This window comes from Hyla sarda, chromosome 10 (assembly GCF_029499605.1).
Source record: "Hyla sarda isolate aHylSar1 chromosome 10, aHylSar1.hap1, whole genome shotgun sequence".
Taxonomy (NCBI): domain Eukaryota; kingdom Metazoa; phylum Chordata; class Amphibia; order Anura; family Hylidae; genus Hyla; species Hyla sarda.
This window is the reverse complement of record NC_079198.1, coordinates 24306863-24325721: the sequence shown is the minus strand read 5'-3', so window position 1 is coordinate 24325721 and position 18859 is coordinate 24306863. Positions and strand designations below refer to the sequence as shown.

General features: G+C 44.0%; 1 protein-coding gene across 2 annotated transcripts in view; it reads left to right on the top strand.

The window, feature by feature from the left end:
- The first annotated feature begins 18153 nt into the window (after positions 1-18153).
- LOC130293594 (galactoside alpha-(1,2)-fucosyltransferase 2-like) overlaps positions 18154-18859 on the top strand; it is a 39882-nt gene continuing 39176 nt past the window's right edge. For both annotated transcript variants that reach the window (XM_056542457.1, XM_056542459.1), the window contains exon 1: positions 18154-18302. The gene's annotated coding sequence lies outside the window, so the exon portion shown is untranslated. The remainder of the gene's footprint in view (positions 18303-18859) is intronic.

Here is an 18859-nt window from a genome sequence, read left to right as displayed (position 1 = left end):
ACCCTCTAAGAGCAACTTCTCCTATCCATCCAGGAGCAATCTGGAGATGAACAATTGTTTCTCCAGCATGATAGAAACCATGTCACAGGACAAAAGTAATAGCTTAGTGGCTCAGTGTGGTCAATCCTCCATAAGCAATATCCAGCTTGCCAGGGCGAATTGAAGAAGTCTTAGAAAAGAAAGGTCAACGCTATGTTTAGTCTGTGCATAAGCTTGATGAATTTATCAGTAAAAGCTTAAAAACTTGTGAAATTCTTATAATTGTACTTCAATATACTATGGAACCATCTGACTACAAAACTTTGTGTCAGTCTCAAAACTTTTGGCCACGACTGTTTAAAAGGGGAGAGCTGTCTAAACTCTTATTTATTGATCGGTCATTTATATCAGTGGACTTTTAATGTAATGCAAGTATGTGACAGATACTCCAGAATAAGAGAAGCTCTGTGCAGCTATTCTCCTCTGGGGGGTGCTATCATAGTGTTTGTTTGTTTATTTTTATAAAAAAAAGAACTGATTAAATCATTCAGTTAAAGAAGCACTTATGGATTTTGTTTTTTACCAATATAATGCCTTCTCAAAACCACTATTCCTGTAGTGTCAACTGTTTCATCCCAGTTCGGCTGCACCGACAGGTTTCATTACTGTAGCAGGGTCATATAACTTCTGATCAGCTACTATCTTGACTTTCGGAGTTCCTTCTCTCCCTTTCAAATCTGCTAGCAATCCCATGTAACATCTATGGATGCTGGAGGGGGGGGGGGGTAAAAATTCTCTCATAATAATAATTTCTGTATATCTCTATATGTAAGCTAAGAGGCTATAAAATATACAGACTGAACTACAGACTTCCGATATATAACTGTGTACCAGGAGCTGTATAACCATCATCTGTAATGTGACGGGAGTTTCTGTCTCCCCTCCCCCCTGTGGAGAACCCATATTGAACGGTCCATGCAGTTTCATCATACAGGAGGTTCTAGTAGCTAAGATAGTGACCCCACTGAGATCACAGAAGAACATGTAATTTTCAGGGGAGTCACCATGAGATCACATGACACAACTGCAGGAAGTTTCCAATTTTCAGGAATTTTCATATAGGAAGGAGCAGCTAAATAAGGTAATACTTGCTAAAATATACACAAGGGCTGACTAGCTGCATAATAAAAAATAAATAAAAGTCTGAAACTGCTTCTTTAATATTGTGTACAATAGACGAGACAGGGTTTGTTTAAAATGTAAAGTTTATTTATTATATTAAATATGTTATACATTTCAATATACATAGAGGATATTAGACTAGTATTAGCATAAAGTCTATCCTAGGCATATGCCAGAAAAGGAATGCCAACATATACCGTGGTTCACTGCAGCAGGTTCATTCACTTTAATAGCCACTTTCTGCACCTTTATGTTTACTTATGTTTAAAGTGCTGCTTTATACAGCAACTCACCAATGACGTCTTCTCTGATTTGCTTCGTTGCCTTCTCTTCTCCATTTTGTCCAGGCCATCATGACAATTTCTTCCACCCACAATGCACCCTGGTTGGGAAACACTGGGCTGGCGGGGGTTTGAGGGGGGCTAGACATGGGTGACAGGGGGGGGTAGGACATGGGTGACAGGGATGGACAGGGAGGTAGACAAGGCGGACATGGATGAAATGGGGGGTGGACATGTGTGCCGGGGGGGGGGGGGGGAGTGCAGAGTGTTGACCTGGGTGACGGTGGGGGGGTTTGGACAGAGTTGAGAAGGGGTAACAGGGGGGTGGAAAGGGTACGGTACCTTCGGAAATCTCGCCTCACACCGGCCCGCGCAGCTTGCAGTTCCACGGCAGTCTGGCGCAAATGCAGCTCGCTCCGCCGTCGGGCACCATTTTCGGCTCACTGCGCCGCAAGTGGGAGGGTCACGCAGGAGGACGCTGTGTGCGCAGTGCACACAGCGTCCTCCTGCGTGACCCTCCCACTTGCGGCGCAGTGAGACGAAAATGGTGCCCGACGGCGGAGCAAGCTGCATTTGCGCCAGACTCCCTTCATCCCCCCCCCCCCCCCTGCGTGCAGGCCGGTGCGGGACATTTAAAAAAATATATATATATATGTCGCCAAAATCACTGCTCTAACTACACGATTTAGGCGGCTGCGAGGCCCCTTTTAGCACGAGGCCTTAGGCGGCTGCCTAAATCGCCTAATTAGAAAGCCGCCTCTGCCAAGGTGCTTTCCTTAAAGCAGTGTTTCCCAACCAGGGTGCCTCCAGCTGTTGCAAAACTACAAGTCCCAGCATGCCGGGACAGCCTTCGGCTGTCCCGGGATGCTGGGAGTTGTAGTTTTGCAACAGCTGGAGGCACCCTGGTTGGGAATCACTGCCTTAAAGTGTCATAACATTAGTAATGTCCAATATTATTATATTAACTCTTATTAAATAGCTAATGTTTCAATAACATACTGTGTTTGTGTATAATTCATCATTTAAATCAACCGTGAATTACTTGTGACAGCTTTATTTAGTCATAAAAATCCTTTAAATAGCACAGAAAAAGAAAGAATATATAACATAAAAGGAATACATTGTGAACAGACCGAGGAACATTACAGACTGAGGAACATCAAGAATGTAAGGAACGTATTCCACAATAGCAGCACCAGGACCTACATTACAATATGTGGTGAGCCATGGGGTATGAAGTGAGGTGCAAGGGGCAGATGGTATAAAACCCCTTCCTGTTCGTGACGCCAGGGCGTGGTTTGCCTATGTAACCACCTGAAGGTAGAACCACTAGTCCTAGGTTAGGCAGGGGCAAATAATAGTCCAAGACCAGGTTAAGGTTAACGGTAACTTTTACTGAGGTTAGACAGGTGTTACAGTCTATAGAGTTCGGCCAGGATCCCAGAGAGGTGACCAGTAACACAGGGGACCTCGCAGCTTGCTGGGACTTGCAGTGACTGCAGAGGCTATAGGTGCAGGCCACACTGACTACAATTGATTTGACTTGACTGAAGATGATGAAAGCAGATAAAGAGGACTTGACTTACTGACTTGTGGCTGCAATTTAGGTTGAGGCCTCCAGATGTGCTGGACACTGACCCTGAGACGTCTGGACTTGACCTCAGCAGAACTGAAAACACAAAAGAGAGATTGTAGTACCTCCCCCTCTTATAAAGGAGGGCTGAGCAAGGAGTCCATAGGCCGACTGCAGGTCACCTGATCATCTGGTGCTCTCTGGGTAACAAACATATGACTTAAACATGTGATGAACATTATCATGTGACAAACGATCATGTGACCCACTTCAAAGGTCCTTTACACTTAATATACAGTACAACCTATTCACATTATGGGGAAACACTGCAGGAGAGCCCTGAGGACGTAGGGACTCAACCTGACAGGACTGTAGGAACATATCCCGTACTGGGACACAAATATATTACTATACTTAGGAGGTTCTTAAATAACACAAACTAGACTGGAAACATGACTATCATACTGACGCGTTTCAGACATAATGGGGGAGATTTATCAAAACCTGTCCAGAGGAAAAGTTGCTGAGTTGCCCATAGCAACCAATCAGATCGCTTCTTTAATTTTGCAGAAGCCTTTTCAAAAATGAAAGCAGCGATCTGATTGGTTGCTATGGGCAACTCAGCAACTTTTCCTCTGGACAGGTTTTGATAAATCTCCCCCAACATCTTTATCCATGCGTCCTTACACATCCAAAATGTATAGTTTTTCCAGTTTGATTCGGGGCTTTTTAACTCCTGAATGACGCAGTGTTTATTTGTTTTTACATTTTAATTTTTTTTTTCCTACTTGCCGTAAAAATGCATAACATTTTCCATTTTCCATGAGAAGGGCCACTGATGTCACTGATATTACCACAAACTACAGTGAAACAAAAAAAAATATATATAAATATTTGTGCAGGGGTGTAAAAAAAATAATGCAATTTAGCTAATTTTTGTAATGCCCTTTATGCTAAAAATTACGTTATTTTTATTCTGTATGTAAGTTCGATTACACAGATTCCCAATTTATATTGTTTTATTTTAGTACTTTTAAGATATTACCCCAACAAAAACACTGTCCACAGATATTGTTATGACTATATAAAAACCCCACCCACATAGAGAACATGAAACCCATGGGAAGGAAGTACTGAAAAATAATGTGCTGAATGAATAAAGATGCTATGACAGATATAGAGACACGTCATTATACTGGTACAAAAGACAGAGGGAAAAATGCATTACACCATGCAAGTAAATGAGTAAAGCTGACCAGATAAGGAATGGAGAGCCAAGAAGGATAGATAAATAAGGAATATCTGTCATGTATGAGCCCTTACCCAAGGGTTGTGTGTACCCCAATGCCCGTTTCGCTCCTACTGAACATCATCAAGGGCCGTGAATACTGGTTGGGTATCTACGTTAACTTTTTTTAAATCAACTGGTGCCAGAAAGTTAAAAAGATTTATAAATGACTTCTATTTAATAATCTTAACCCTTCCAGTACTTATCAGCTGCTGTATACTACAGAGGAAGTTCTTTTATTTTTGAATTTCTTTTCTGTCTGATCACAGTGCTCTCTGCTGACACGTCTGTCCATTTCAGGAACTGTCCAGAGCAGGAGAGGTTTGCTATGGGCATTTGCTCCTGCTCTGGACAGTTCCTGACCTGAACAAAAGTGTCAGCAGAGAGCACTGTGGTCAGACAGAAAAGACATTCAAAAACAAAAGAACTTCCTCTGGAGCATACAGCAGCTGATAAGTACTGGAAGGATTAAGATTTTTTAAATAGAAGTCATTTACAAATCTGTTTAACTTTCTGGAGCCAGTTGATTAAAAAAAAAATTGTTTTCCACCAGAGTACCCCTTTAAAGATAAGAGAAGATGCATGTGCAAAGAAAGAGCTAACCCCATCTAGTGGACAAAACATGACACAACTAAGACAATGAACATAAATACCATGCAAACATGCAGTGACACATAATAACATATATGAAAGTGCATGAGTTGAATCAAACCCACATATAACAAACAAGACAAAACAATATTAATATAATAAATTATAGGAAAAACGTCTATAAAGTTTGGAAATGTGTGCGTGAGGGCTCCCCCTGCGCTCAGGTGACAAACAACAACTACCAGCATAACCTTCCTCAATTCCCTAAAGTTAAACAAAAAAAACCTTATCCCACAAATATAACCAAAGGGTTAAAGGAGAAGTCTCATGCCTGAAATTACAGTCAGGATTGAGGATAAGTTCTAGATTGCGGGGTCCAACCACTGGGGCCCCAACAATCTCCTGTACAAAGTTTGGCAATCCTCTCCCATATTTATCCCATAGTTATCCATGTGTTTTTACCAGCTCCTGTGGCCCCTGTTATCTCCTGAATATTCTTTTTCCTTATTGAGACAAATACATAGGTTGGTGAGAAGTAAAGGATGGGCTATGGGTATGTTCCCCGGAGTACCCCTTTAACCTGGGATCTACTTCCACAGTCCTGAAATAGAGAATATTAAACATGTCGGAAAGAACTCTTTGGGGGATATTTATGAAAGGATTTAGACTGCTTTTTCCTGTCTAAATTTGTCGCACAGAAAGTCGCAGTCTAAATATGTGCGACTTTTTTGCGACATTTGCTCTAGAGGATTTTTAGAACATGATGCATTCTAGTCTATTTTAGCATGCCTGATGAAGCTGCGCATGTGCAGCGAAACGCGTTGCATTCAATAAATCCTCTGATTTTAACCTGGCCTGACGGTTCCTCTCTGCGTCGGACTAACTCCTCACTCTCCGGTCATCCCACTCCTGTTCCATAGTCTATTTTAGACGGAAATGCATTGGAAAATGCATTGGTGCTGAATTTATCAAAAGCGACTTTTCAGCGACAAGTCGCATTGGCTGAAAGTACGCCGAAATGTCAGACCATGCTGGAGCAGGTTTAAATACAGTCTAAAGCATGGATCCCGAAGTCTGTGCACAGAATTTTAGAACAGTACATTGACCCCCCCCGACCTACGATGGCCCCGACATACGATCATTTCAACATACGATGGCCTCTCAGAGGCAGCATCAACATACAATGCTTTTGTATGTCGGGGCCATCGCATAAACTGCTATCCGGCAGCGCAGACTGCTTCAGCTGACACCGGATAGCCGTTTACGGTGCCCCGTGTGGTCCGCTGACGATCACTTACCTGTCCTTGGGGCTCCGGCGCGTCCTCTTCAGGATCCCCTGCATCGTCGGCGCTCTCCATCGTCGTCATCACGTCGCTGCGCACGCTGTCCCGTCATCCAATAGGAGCGGCGTGCGTAGCGACGTGATGGCGGCGACGGAGATCGCGTATGCCGGGGAAGCAGAGGCCTTGTCGGAGCGTCGGGGACACCCCGGGGACGAGGCGACAGCGATGGACGGCGACATCCAGGGCAGCGGTGACGAGCGGTGACGGTCCGGAGCGGCGGGGACAGGTGAGTATAACTTCCTATTCCAGTGGTCTTCAACCTGCGGACCTCCAGATGTTGCAAAACTACAACTCCCAGCATGCCCGGACAGCCAACGGCTGTCCGGGCATGCTGGGTGTTGTAGCTTTGCAACATCTGGAGGTCCGCAGGTTGTAGACCACTGTCCTATACTTTACATTGCACGGATCCCTCAACATATGATGGTTTCAACAAACGATGGTCCATTTGGAACGGTTTACCATCGTATGTTGCGGGACCACTGTACTCTCTGGTGATGTCTCAGACTTTCAGTTTTATTGCATTGAAATTGTTCATCTACCTGATAGGGGAGGGGATCGAATCGAAATCCTTCATAATAGAGAGGTTTCATCCGTGCTGGATGACTGGCGATGTGGGGCGGAGGCTCGTGCCGCCACGCCCACTTGTGATGTCATGACCATGCCCTCTCAATGCAAGTCTATGGGAGGGGGTGTGACGGCCGTCACGCCCCTTCCCATAGACTGGCAATGAAGGAGGCATGGGCTTGATGTCACGAGTGCGGCATGGCCGTAATGTCACGAAACGAACGCTGGGTGCAGCAAGGAGATTGTGGGGGTCCCCTGCGGCAGGACCCCTGCGATCAGACATCTTAGCCCCTATCCTTTGGATAGGGGATAAGATGTCTAAGGACAGACTACCCCTTTAAAGGGGTACTCCGGTGGAAAACATTTTTTTTTTTAAATCAGCTGGTGCCAGAAAGTTAAACAGATTTGTAAATGACTTCTATTAAAAAAATCTTTACCCTTCCAGTACTTTTTAGCAGCTGTATGCTATAGAGGAAATTCTTTTCTTTCTGAATTTCTTTTTTTGTCTTGTCCACAGTGCTCTCTGCTGACACCTGATGTCCGCGTCAGTAACTGTCGAGAGCAGCATAGATTTTTCAGCAGAGAACACTGTGGACAAGACGAAAAAAGAAATTCAAAAAGAAAATAATTTTTTCTGTAGCATACAGCTGCTAAAAAGTACTGGAAGGGTAAAGATTTTTTTTTTTAATTGAAGTCATTTACAAATCTGTTTAACTTTCTGGCACCAGTTGATTAAAAAAAAGAAAAAATGTTTTCCACCGGAGTACCCCTTTAAGGTCTTTAGATTGTGTTTTGCAAAGGCTAAAGAAAAAATTGGAGAAGTTGCAGTCTTTCCTTTATGTGTTTTCCAGTTATGATCTATTCCTGATTTTGGATTCCAAACCGGGGTCTGAAAACTTCACCATGGTAACACACCCTTAAAACTCAATAACAAATAACACTTGGTTTTAAGTGTTGGTGTGGCTATTTCCTGTCCTGACATTTCAGACTTTTCTGGGACTTAATGTGACCACATTACATCCCAGAAAAGTGATCAAAAAGTCACATGTGCGCAAAAGTGGCACCGACAAAAACTATAGATCACGGCACAATAAATGAGCCTGCATACAGTACAGTAGTCCCTCAAGTTACAATATTAATTGGTTCCAGGACGACCATTGTATGTTGAAACCATTGTATGTTGAGACCAGAACTCTATGGAAACCTGGTAATTGGTTCTGAAGCCGCCAAAATGTCATCCAAAAATAGGAAAAAGTGATGATTAAAGGAAAATAAGTAGATAACTAATATAAATAAAGCAAATCCTTATATATAAAAGTAATAAAGATCTGCTGGGAGCAGTAAATCACTGTCTATTTCAGTGTTTCCCAACCAGAGTGACTTCAGCTGTTGCAAAACTACAACTCCCAGCATGCCCGGACAGCCGAAGGCTGTCCGGGCATGCTGGGAGTTGTAGTTTTGCAACAGCTGGAGGCACCCTCTTTGGGAAACACTGGTCTATGTAGAGGACAGGAGCTTCTCCAGGGTCCTGTACAGTACACAGTGTCCTAAAAAAAAGGAAAATGGAGCCGCCCTCACCTGATGTCCAAAGGAGCAGGTAACCCTGGTACAGGTAAAGTGTACAGAACATGTAATACCTCCCTGTACTGTAGGAGGCGCTACCAGACACCAGTCAGTGCATGCACTTCAGTAATACAGGTAAAGAGAACAGAACATATAGTACCTCCCTGTACTGTAGGAGGCGCTACCAGATGCCAGTTAGTGCATGCACTTCAGTAATACAGGTAAAGAGTACAGAACATGTAATACCTCCCTGTACTGTAGTAGGCGCTACCAGACAGCCAGTCAGTGCATACACTTCAGTAATACAGGTAAAGAGTACAGAACATGTAATACCTCCCTGTACTGTAGGAGGCGCTACCAGACACCAGTCAGTGCATGCACTTCAGTAATACAGGTAAAGAGAACAGAACAAGTAATACCTCCCTGTACTGTAGGGGGCGCTACCAGATGACAGTTAGTGCATACACTTCAGTACTACAGGTAAAGAGTACAGAACATGTAATACCTCCCTGTACTGTAGTAGGCGCTACCAGACAGCCAGTCAGTGCATACACTTCAGTAATACAGGTAAAGAGTACAGAACATGTAATACCTCCCTGTACTGTAGGAGGCGCTACCAGACACCAGTCAGTGCATGCACTTCAGTAATACAGGTAAAGAGAACAGAACATATAGTACCTCCCTGTACTGTAGGAGGCGCTACCAGATGCCAGTTAGTGCATGCACTTCAGTAATACAGGTAAAGAGTACAGAACATGTAATACCTCCCTGCACTGTAGGGGGCGCTACCAGATGCCAGTTAGTGCATACACTTCAGTAATACAGGTAAAGAGTACAGAACATGTAATACCTCCCTGTACTGTAGTAGGCGCTACCAGACAGCCAGTCAGTGCATGCATATTTGCGCCAAAATTATCAATTGTCGTCCGCAAGTTTGTAATTTTGGCACAAATGTAGCCCTACAAAAGGCGCAGACCCCAGAATTCCAGGCAGTAAATCTGACTTTGGGACATTCTATTGTTGTAGCTATTTTCTCTGTCACTTTATTCATGGTGTAGATTTGCGCCTAAATGAAGGTATTTGCGCCTAAACTTGCGCCAAATCGAAAAGTTGCAATTAATGAATTCCAGACCAAAGAATGATTGTAACTGAAATCACGACTAACAAAGTGAAATCAGGGATTTTGTTCTAAACCATTTGGCGCAATTGTTTGCCGCAAAAAGTGACATAAAAGGAAATTTGAGACAAATCACAGTAAAAAAAAACAGGGTAAAATCCTTCATACATACCCCCCTATGTTTTTTTTCTTTTTTTTCGCTTATGCCGTTTTTTCGCTTACACCGTTCACCATACGAGATCAATAACATTATATTTAAAGGGGTACTCTGGTGAAAACATTTTTTCTTTTAAATCAACTGGTGCCAGAAAGTTAAACATATTTGTAAATTACTTCTATTAAAAAATCTTAATCTTTCCAGTACTTATTAGCTGCTGAATGCTACAGAGGAAATTCTTTTCTTGTTGGAACACTGATGACATCACGAGCACAGTGCTCTCTGCTGACATCTCTGTCCATTTTAGCAACCATGCATAGCAGATGTATGCTAAGGGCAGCATGGTGGCTCAGTGGTTAGCACTGCTGCCTTGCAGTGCTGGGGCCTTAGGTTCAAATCCCACTAAGGACAACAATAAATAAAGAGTTATTATTATTATAATGACGTCAGCAAAGAGCCCTGTGTTTGTGATGTCATCAGAGAGAATTCCAAAAAGAAAAGAATTTCCTCTGTAGTATTCAGCAGCTAATAAGTACAGGAAGGATTAAGATTTTTTAATAGAAGTAATTTACAAATCTGTTTAACTTTCCGGCACCAGTTGATTTAAAAGAAAAAAGGTTTTCACCGGAGTACCCCTTTAAATAGTTTGGACATTTACACAAGCAGTGATACCAGATATGGTGATTTCTTTATTTTTTGTAAAATGGGAAAAGGGGGGAATTCAAATTTTTATTGAGGGAGTGGCCTATTCACACTTTGAAATGTTGTATTATTTTTTTTTATACTACTTTTACTTTTTATACGTCTTTTACTTTGCAATTGGTCGTGTAACCCCAGACCCAAGGACACTCCATTCAGAGACTAGTAGTGGGAGATTTATCAAAACCTGTGTAGAGGAAGAGTGGTGCAGTTGCCCATAGCAACCAATGAGATTTCTTCTTTCAGTTTTCACAGGTCTCTTTAAAAATGAAAGAAGCAATCTGATTGGTTGCTATGGGTGACTGCACCACTCTTCCTCTGCACAGGTTTTGATAAATCTCCCCGCAGATCTCCAGTGCCTCCAAATCCCCCTCCTGATTAACCTGCTGCGACAGAAGATCCCAAAAACCAAGCCAGCAACCAAAACACTTGAACGCAACCACTAAAAGAAAGGGGGGGGGGGTAAGCGGGACAACTTCAATGCTGCCAGAATCTTGTTAAAGTTATACCCTGGTGGTAAACAAATTATTTTTAAAATCAAATGGTGCCAAAAAGTTAAACAGATTTGTAAATTACTTCTATTTCAAAATCTTAATCCTTCCAGTACTTCTTAGCTGCTGTATGCTCCACAGAATTTCCTTTCTGACCACAATGCTCTCTGCTGACAACTCTGTCCATGTCAGGAACTGTCCAGATGAGGAGGAGTAACAAGGAACCCTTTGGTACCGGCGCTGCGACTTGAGAGCATGAAGACAATGACGTCCAGGTGGAGGTAAAGGATCCTAAGCAGGACTGTTTATTAAACAAGAATAATAAAAAACAATAAAAGACAGTGGATTACGCGTTTCGGGAGGAGCCCTCCCTTCCTCAGATCAGGGTACACACACACCAACTAGCATGGTTTTTATAAGGCTCCAAAATGGTGGCCAGGGTCAGGGGGAGTGGTTAGCAGCATAATGAACATAAGGAATTTTATACATAAGTTATATACACTCATATAGGATGAAGCATAATCAATATTATAATGCATAAAGACAATAAAAATTGTAGAGAATAAACAAAGATATTATAAAATGTCCATATAACATAGGTAGTGATGTTTGCAGACAAACGCTGTGGTCCCGGAAGCAGACCCAGCGATGCCTGTAAACATAAGGACATGTGGCCAGTATGTTATGTAAACATAGAGATCGCGCCCATCAGGACCGCTGACAGAGCGCGATCGCATTCAGCGCTGTATTAGAAGGGAGCGAGTGCCCTGGCTGGGTACTGTCCAGAGTAGGAACAAATCCCCATAGCAAACCTCTCCTGCTCTGGACAGTTCCTGACACGGACAGAGGTGTTTTTTTTTTTTTTTTTTACATGTTGTCTGCACTCTTCCCCACCCCCTCAGCCCAACCCTATATAAGTAGTAGTTAGCTACACATGGGCCTTTTCTTTCCTGGCAGCCTCCCAGTTTGACTGGGAGAGCATGGTAAGTGTGCTGTAACATCCTGTTCACACTGGTGCGGTGCTGTGCGGCGTCTGTTGCTGCCGTGGCGCCGTGTCTGCGGGGACGTGCGACCCATGGACTGGTTTGAGTGCCATTGGGGCCGCTCTGCCAGTGGGTCGTTCCCACTGTGGGCACTGGTGTTGCAGCGGTGGTGGTCGCCGCCCAGTGCTACGGCATTTTATGCTAGGGACATTAGGGACCCACTCTAAATAGGTGGCCTTGACGTGGCCAGTGGGCTTGTACTTTTTGATCAAAACGTATATACTGACAACCTGTTAGTTTTTGAAATTATGCTGAGAAGAAATCAGATCATTGTACAAGATTGTAGATGTGCGACCATGTCTGTTTCTTCTACCCGAATTCACAGACAGAAAAGACATTCACAAAGAAAAGAACTTCCTTACTTGTCTCGTAGGGCCGGATATAAGAGCATTTCCTACTATTTCCCCTACTAGGTGTGGAAATCTCTTAAATGTGTTTTTTTTTTTTTTTTTACTTCTAAAAACTCCCAAATATTAACCTGTGGTGCACTGGTATAGGAGCCGCTGGCCAACTGGACCCAACCTGTTACTGCTAGACCTTTAATATAATATTTTAATATTTAATTTATTCATTATTATTTTACTTATGGATAATCCTCACTCCCCTTACAACCATATTGTGTATCCAGACAACCATACAGATGATGAAACCAGGGTGGGAGTTGTAGTTTTGCAACAGCCGGAAGCACCCTGGTTGGGAAACACTGCTCTATACACAGACTTGTGTATAAATTGCCATTGACATATGCTGTAAAAATATGAACTAGAGTAGTGTTTTCCAAACAGTGTACCTCCAGCTGTTGCAAAACTACAACTCCCAGCATGCCCGGAGAGCCTTTGGCTCTCCGGGCATGCTGGGAGTTGTAGTTTTGCAACAGCTGGAGGCACACTGTTTGGAAAACACTATACTAGAGCTCGAAAAAGGCCAAAAAAATAAAAATAAATAAAACCAGTAATATTACATTGTATAACATTGAGTTGTTACATAGTTATATATATCGTGATCCAAAGGAAAGAAAAAACTCTTAGGGTACGTTCACACGAGCGGATTTACAGCGGATTTTACGCTGCGGATCCGCTGGTGAAGGCCCCGCTCTATGCTGTCTTTATTTGTGCCTGCTCGTCGCGGCAATACGCCGTGACGAGCAGACACCCTGCAGCGATGTGCGCAGCGTACTCGCACATCGCGGCCGGGCTCCCTGCTCTGAGCTAGGCAGAGCTGAGCTACGCAATGTGCGAGTATTCTGCGACATTTTAAGAACTGTCCAGAGTAGGAGAAAATCCCCATAGCAAACATATGCTGCTCTGGACAGTTCCGAAAATGGACAGAGATGTCAGCAGAGAGCTCTGTGTTCCAAAAAGAAAATAATTTCCTCTGTAGTATTCAGCAGCTAATAAGTACTGGAAGGATTAAGATTTTTTAATAGAAGTAATTTACAAATATGTTTAACTTTATGGCACCAGTCGATTTAAAAAATAAAAAAAAAGTTTTCCATCGGAGTACCCCTTTAACACCCTAAAGACAAGGCTTTACACCACGGAATTTCCACGCAGAAAAGCTCCGTGCGGACATTCCGCAGACTATTCGGACATTTCATAGACGGTAATGTATTCTGTGCGGAGTCCGCAGAAAGAATGGACAGGTTCATTCTTTCTGCGGACACGGAAATCGGAATTTTTGTGCCAGAGAAATCCGGCACGGAAATTTCGCCGTGTGCACAGCACAGCAGAATCCCGTAGAATGCAATGGGACTCTTCTGCTCCGGAATTTTCATGCAGAATTCCAATGCAGAATTCTGCACAGAAATTCCAAGGTGTGATCATGGCCTTATAGAGGACCTGACATCTCTCCTGACCTGACTGGTTAACATGACAGAATTAAAGAGGAACTCCACTGCCCCAGCGTTTGGAACATTTTGTTCCGAATGCTGGATGCGGGCTGTGGGGGTCGTGACATCACGCAACACCCCTATGACGTCACACCAGGCCCCCCCCCCATAGCCTGCACCCAGCGTTCAGACCAAAATATTCCAAATGCTGGGGTAGTGGAGTACCCCTTTAAGCTTAATAGGGAAACATCCTTTAGACAAAGGGAAGAGTGACACCCAGTTATCAGTAAGGCTGGGGCTGCAGGGCGACTTTTTGATTGATTTATTGATTGGTTGATTTCATCTATCAAGTAACTGTAGTCCAGAAGATTACACGCAACTCAATGTATGGCTTTGTACTATTGCTTGAGCTATATAGTGTATATTATTTACTACCATCACAAAAACTCTATGTGGAGCAGGTCTTATACATACTGTACATTTCCAGGACCGATAGAAGAGAAGCATCACAATATAGAGTTCTAAGTAAAATGCTCCACAATGATCTGATAGGGAAAACAAGGATTAAAGGAGTAGTAATGTGAAAAATGTTTTCATCCTATTGTGCCCGGGCTGCAAAAAACAAACATTAACTCACCTCACTCTGTTTCCCTGTTGCGCACAGTCTTCTTTGCACGGATCATCAATCTGCAGTCAGCATATCGCCGGCCGCAGCGATGTCCCTGTTATCTAAGTAGGCTGGTGAGTTAATGTTTTTTTTTTTTTTTTTGCAGCCTGGGCACAACAGGATGAAAACATTTTTCACAATGCTACTCATTTAACTATGACACATGGCAAGAGAGATAACAGCTCCTCTAGAATCCAGTGCCTCACAGGTGACGTCTGCTCGGATTACAAATGTTCTTTTAAAATTCTTCTCCATATGCCCCAGACCGCCGTAAATACTTCAGATGACTGCAGTGTTTCCTTCCAAGCAGGGCTGCCATCAGAAATTTCGTGGCCCCTCACAGAGCTCTGGGCCTGCCCCCCCCCTTCCATGTAGAGATACATGGAGGGGGTGTCCTGCGGGTAACAGACGTCAGCTTCCAGCAAACCGCCGGGGCCTGTTCAGGAGATCACGGGGGGGGGTCCCCGTGCTTGGACCCCGCTGAGATCTATAACTTATCCCTATCCTTGGATAGGGGATAAGTTATTTTTCACCAGACTACTCCTTTTAAAGAGGGGCCTACCCAAACTATATGGAAGCAACTATTAACAGAGGGGCCTACCCAAACTATATGGAAGCAACTATTAACAGAGGGACCTACCCAAACTATATGGAAGCAACTATTAACAGAGGGGCCTACCCAAACTATATGGAAGCAACTATTAATGGAGGGGCCTACCCAAACTATATAGGGGGCTCCCTCTGTTAATAGTTGCTCCCATAGTTGTGGTAGGCCCCTCTGTTAATAGTTGCCCCCATAGTTGTGGTAGGCCTGGCCCCCTCTCAGAGAGGCATTCAACTTTATGGGGGGGGGGAACAATTAGCAAAGAGGGGCCTACAACAACTATATGGGCCGGGGCACAATTTGCCACTATATAGTTGTTGTACGCCCCTTTCTGCTGTTAACCGTTGCCCCCAATGCTGTATCAATGCGCAGCGGTCGTGCGCAGGGGTGTAGCTAGAAACCACAGGGCCCCGATGCAAAAAATTACCTCGGGGCCCCATACAAGTGTATGAGTTGTACCCCTCTGATGGTGGCCCTGCTTCCAAGGTATTTCTTGCCTTTTGATTCCGCAGACATCTCCAGCCTCTATAGCAACACAAATAGACTTAGATTCCAGACCTGTAATTAGATTCAAGCCCAAGGCCTGACCTCCTATAAATACAGTATTTAGACCACTTAAAGAATACAGACTGTACACCAGACCCCCTAAAAAAATGCAGATCCCAAGACCTTACCCTCTTTGAAAGACACAGCCCCAAAAAATACAGACCCCAGCGTGGTCAAGTCCTCACTCTAAATCAGAAAGCACCAATAAAATTAGCCAGCACCCATATCCCAACAGGTTGCCAATTCCTTGGCAGTGCAAAGACTTCTTATAGCAGCCAAGTGGGTAATGCTGAGTCTTATAGTCCCACAGGAGTTAGAGCACAGCAGAGCCATAAGTTAACTGTGCTCCGCCCCTAGAAATCTTATTCCCTATACAAAGGATAGGGGATAAGATGTCTGATCGCGAGAGTCCCACCACTGGGCACCCCCACGACCTCCCTGGTGCATCCGGCGTTCGTTTAGGGCGTCAGGTGCAGCGCCAGAGGCTTGTGACGTCACGGCCACTCCCGCTCGTGACACCATGTCCACACCCCCTCAATGCAAGACTTGAATTGAGGGGGTGTGGCCATGACGGTACGAGGGGCGTGACCGTGACATCACAAGCCTCCGCCCCGCATCACCAGTCATTCGGTATGGAGTGAAGTTCTCTCCATGCACCGAATGTCTGGGATGCCACAGCCCAAATTGCGGGGTGCCACAGCTGAGATTACGGCTGTCGTGCCCCCTCCCATTGGCATGAATGGAGGGACATGGCATAGGCATGAATTAAGGGACGTGGCATAGGCATGAATGGAGGGACGTGGCATGACGTCACTAGGGAACGTGGTCGTGACGTCACGTCCCCGTCTCTGAAGCAGCACTTGGCACAGAATGCTGGGGGCTGCGCTGAGATAGCGGGGGTCCCCAGTGGCAGGACCCCCGTGATCAGACATCTTATCCCCTATCCTTTGAATAGGGGATAAGATGTCTAGGGGCTGTGTACACCCCTTTAAAGTATACCTCTAGAGATACACTTTAGTATACAAAGATTACATCTCCCAGTGTGATCTATGTTCCTGTGCTTCTCTCCACCAGCCTTAGGGAGATGTGGCCAGGGATTACAAAGGCCACACAGAAAGACCACACAAGGAATTGTATTCATATATTGTAGCCATATATATTTACACATGCATAATTAACTTACAGCTCTGCTACACTGTAGCTCCTGGTAACCTTATGCACAGGCTGCTAGGAAAAATAGTGCTAAAATAGCAGAAAATTTGCCCTCCTGTCTCCCCATGAGGACAATGTCTTACACTAAATCTTACACTAAATCAAAAGCTGAATGGGACGTTAGTGACAGTATAACTATTCACAGTCACAACAATATTACTGTTTGCAGTCCAGGCTGGTCGGGTATGGGGGAGGCCAGTAGTAATATTTCCACCATCCAGGTGCCTGGGCTGTGTAAGCAGATAGCTGACGAGGGGGTTGACTGGTAAGGGGTAGAGGGACTTCCCTTCTCCCCCATAAAAACACTGGGAAACCAGCAAGTCAGGAGGCGGAAGAAGGGTATGGAAACAAAAAAATAAAAAAACACATCCCCCCCTCCCCTCCTGTCGCTGCAGAGTGTTGTGCAGCACAAAACTGGCACAGACTCATTGCTCCCTCCTGTGATCTGCTTTTGGTTTCATGCTAGCCAAAAAATGAAAAAAATTAAATAAAATCAGGCAACAAGGTGCTGCTGCTGTTAAAGTGCCGCCAGGGACCAATGAACCCACAGGGACCCATGGAAGGCTTCGCCTGGCAAGAGCTCTTGCTTTGTGATTGACGCTTCAGGCATTTACTGGTATTGTGCAAGCTACAAGCACTTTGCATGACTCACTGACACAGTAAAGCTTGCACACAAGCAGCAGAGCCCGTTTGTCAGTGATTATGGTTACATAAAGAAAAGGTTCCTGGCAGGACCCCTGCGATCATACATCTTATAGCCTATCCTTTGGATAGGGGATAAGATGTATAAAGCTGGAATACCCCTTTAAGAGTAAGGAGAGGTGGTCTGTAGCTGACAACCAGCAGTAAACAACAGGGCAGAGAAAAGCAGCTGTAACATGCAAAGAAGGCAAATTTGAAAATTATATATGTTTACAAAAGTGTATAACTTGACATGCCCTACAATTTAACAACTAGTAACAACTTTAACAACTTTTCCAATAGCACAACATGGCTGCAAGGAACCAAGAAAGAAAATGAAGAGAGCATCAAACTGAGGAAAAAAAGGAACCTTTTCAGTAGTGTGAAAAGACATCGAACAATATGCATCATACCAGGTGAATTAATTCATTATACCAATTCTTAAAACTAAAAGTAAATGTACACAGAAGACATACGGGGAGATTTATCAAAACCTGGCCGGAGGAAAAGTTTATTTTATTTTGCAGTGGCCTTGTTAAAAATGAAAGAAGCAATCTGATTGGTTGCAATGGGTAACTTTTCCTCTGCATAGGTTTTGATAAAGGTCCCCCATAGCCCTCAGCCCTCATATGCTTGTGAACTTTATTGCTCCATAGACAATACAATATAAACACAGGAAGAGAAACTGCTTAAAAACCACAAATCATAATTTCATGTGCTCAGAAAGACCTTGAACAAATACAATGCAGGGCGTAACTGACAGCACTGGACTCACTTTTAAGATCGTCGGCTTTCAAGATTGTAAAACAATAGCTCCTAGCACACTCGTCACTTCATACCTGCACTACAGTTGAACATGGTAAAGACTTCTAGCAAAGGGTTAATCTGACTTGGTAAGTAACATATTTTATTATTAGGATGTGTTACATCGTGTCTCTAATAGGTGTCTTTATAGAGACAATCAGGCATTTGCTTACTCTTTTCAAATGTTTTTAGAGCCTCTATGTACAAAAAAGTACCAAAAGCTTAGACCCATCTCTCTGACAAGCGTTGGCGCCAAAATAAACTAAGCGTATATCTTGGCATATATCTTTTTCAGAGAGATGGGTCTATGCTTTTGGAGTCGACTAGCTCATTGCTAGTCGACTCATCTCTCATCTTGAATTCCTAGTTCCCCATGATTGAGGTAGTGGTGTAGAGGGTGTGATGCAAAAGGCAGATGCAAGTAGCCTAGGGGCAGATGTCATTAACCCCTTGTATTCATGACACCAGGGCATGGTTTATCCTTGATACCACCCGAAGTTATACCGCTAGATCCTGGGCTAGGTACGGGGGCAATAATGACTCCGACGCCAAGTTACGGATAACGGTAGCTTTACTGAGGGTAGACAGATGGTAAAGTCAATACAGTTCAGTCAAGACCCACGGAGGTCACCAGTGACTCAGAGAC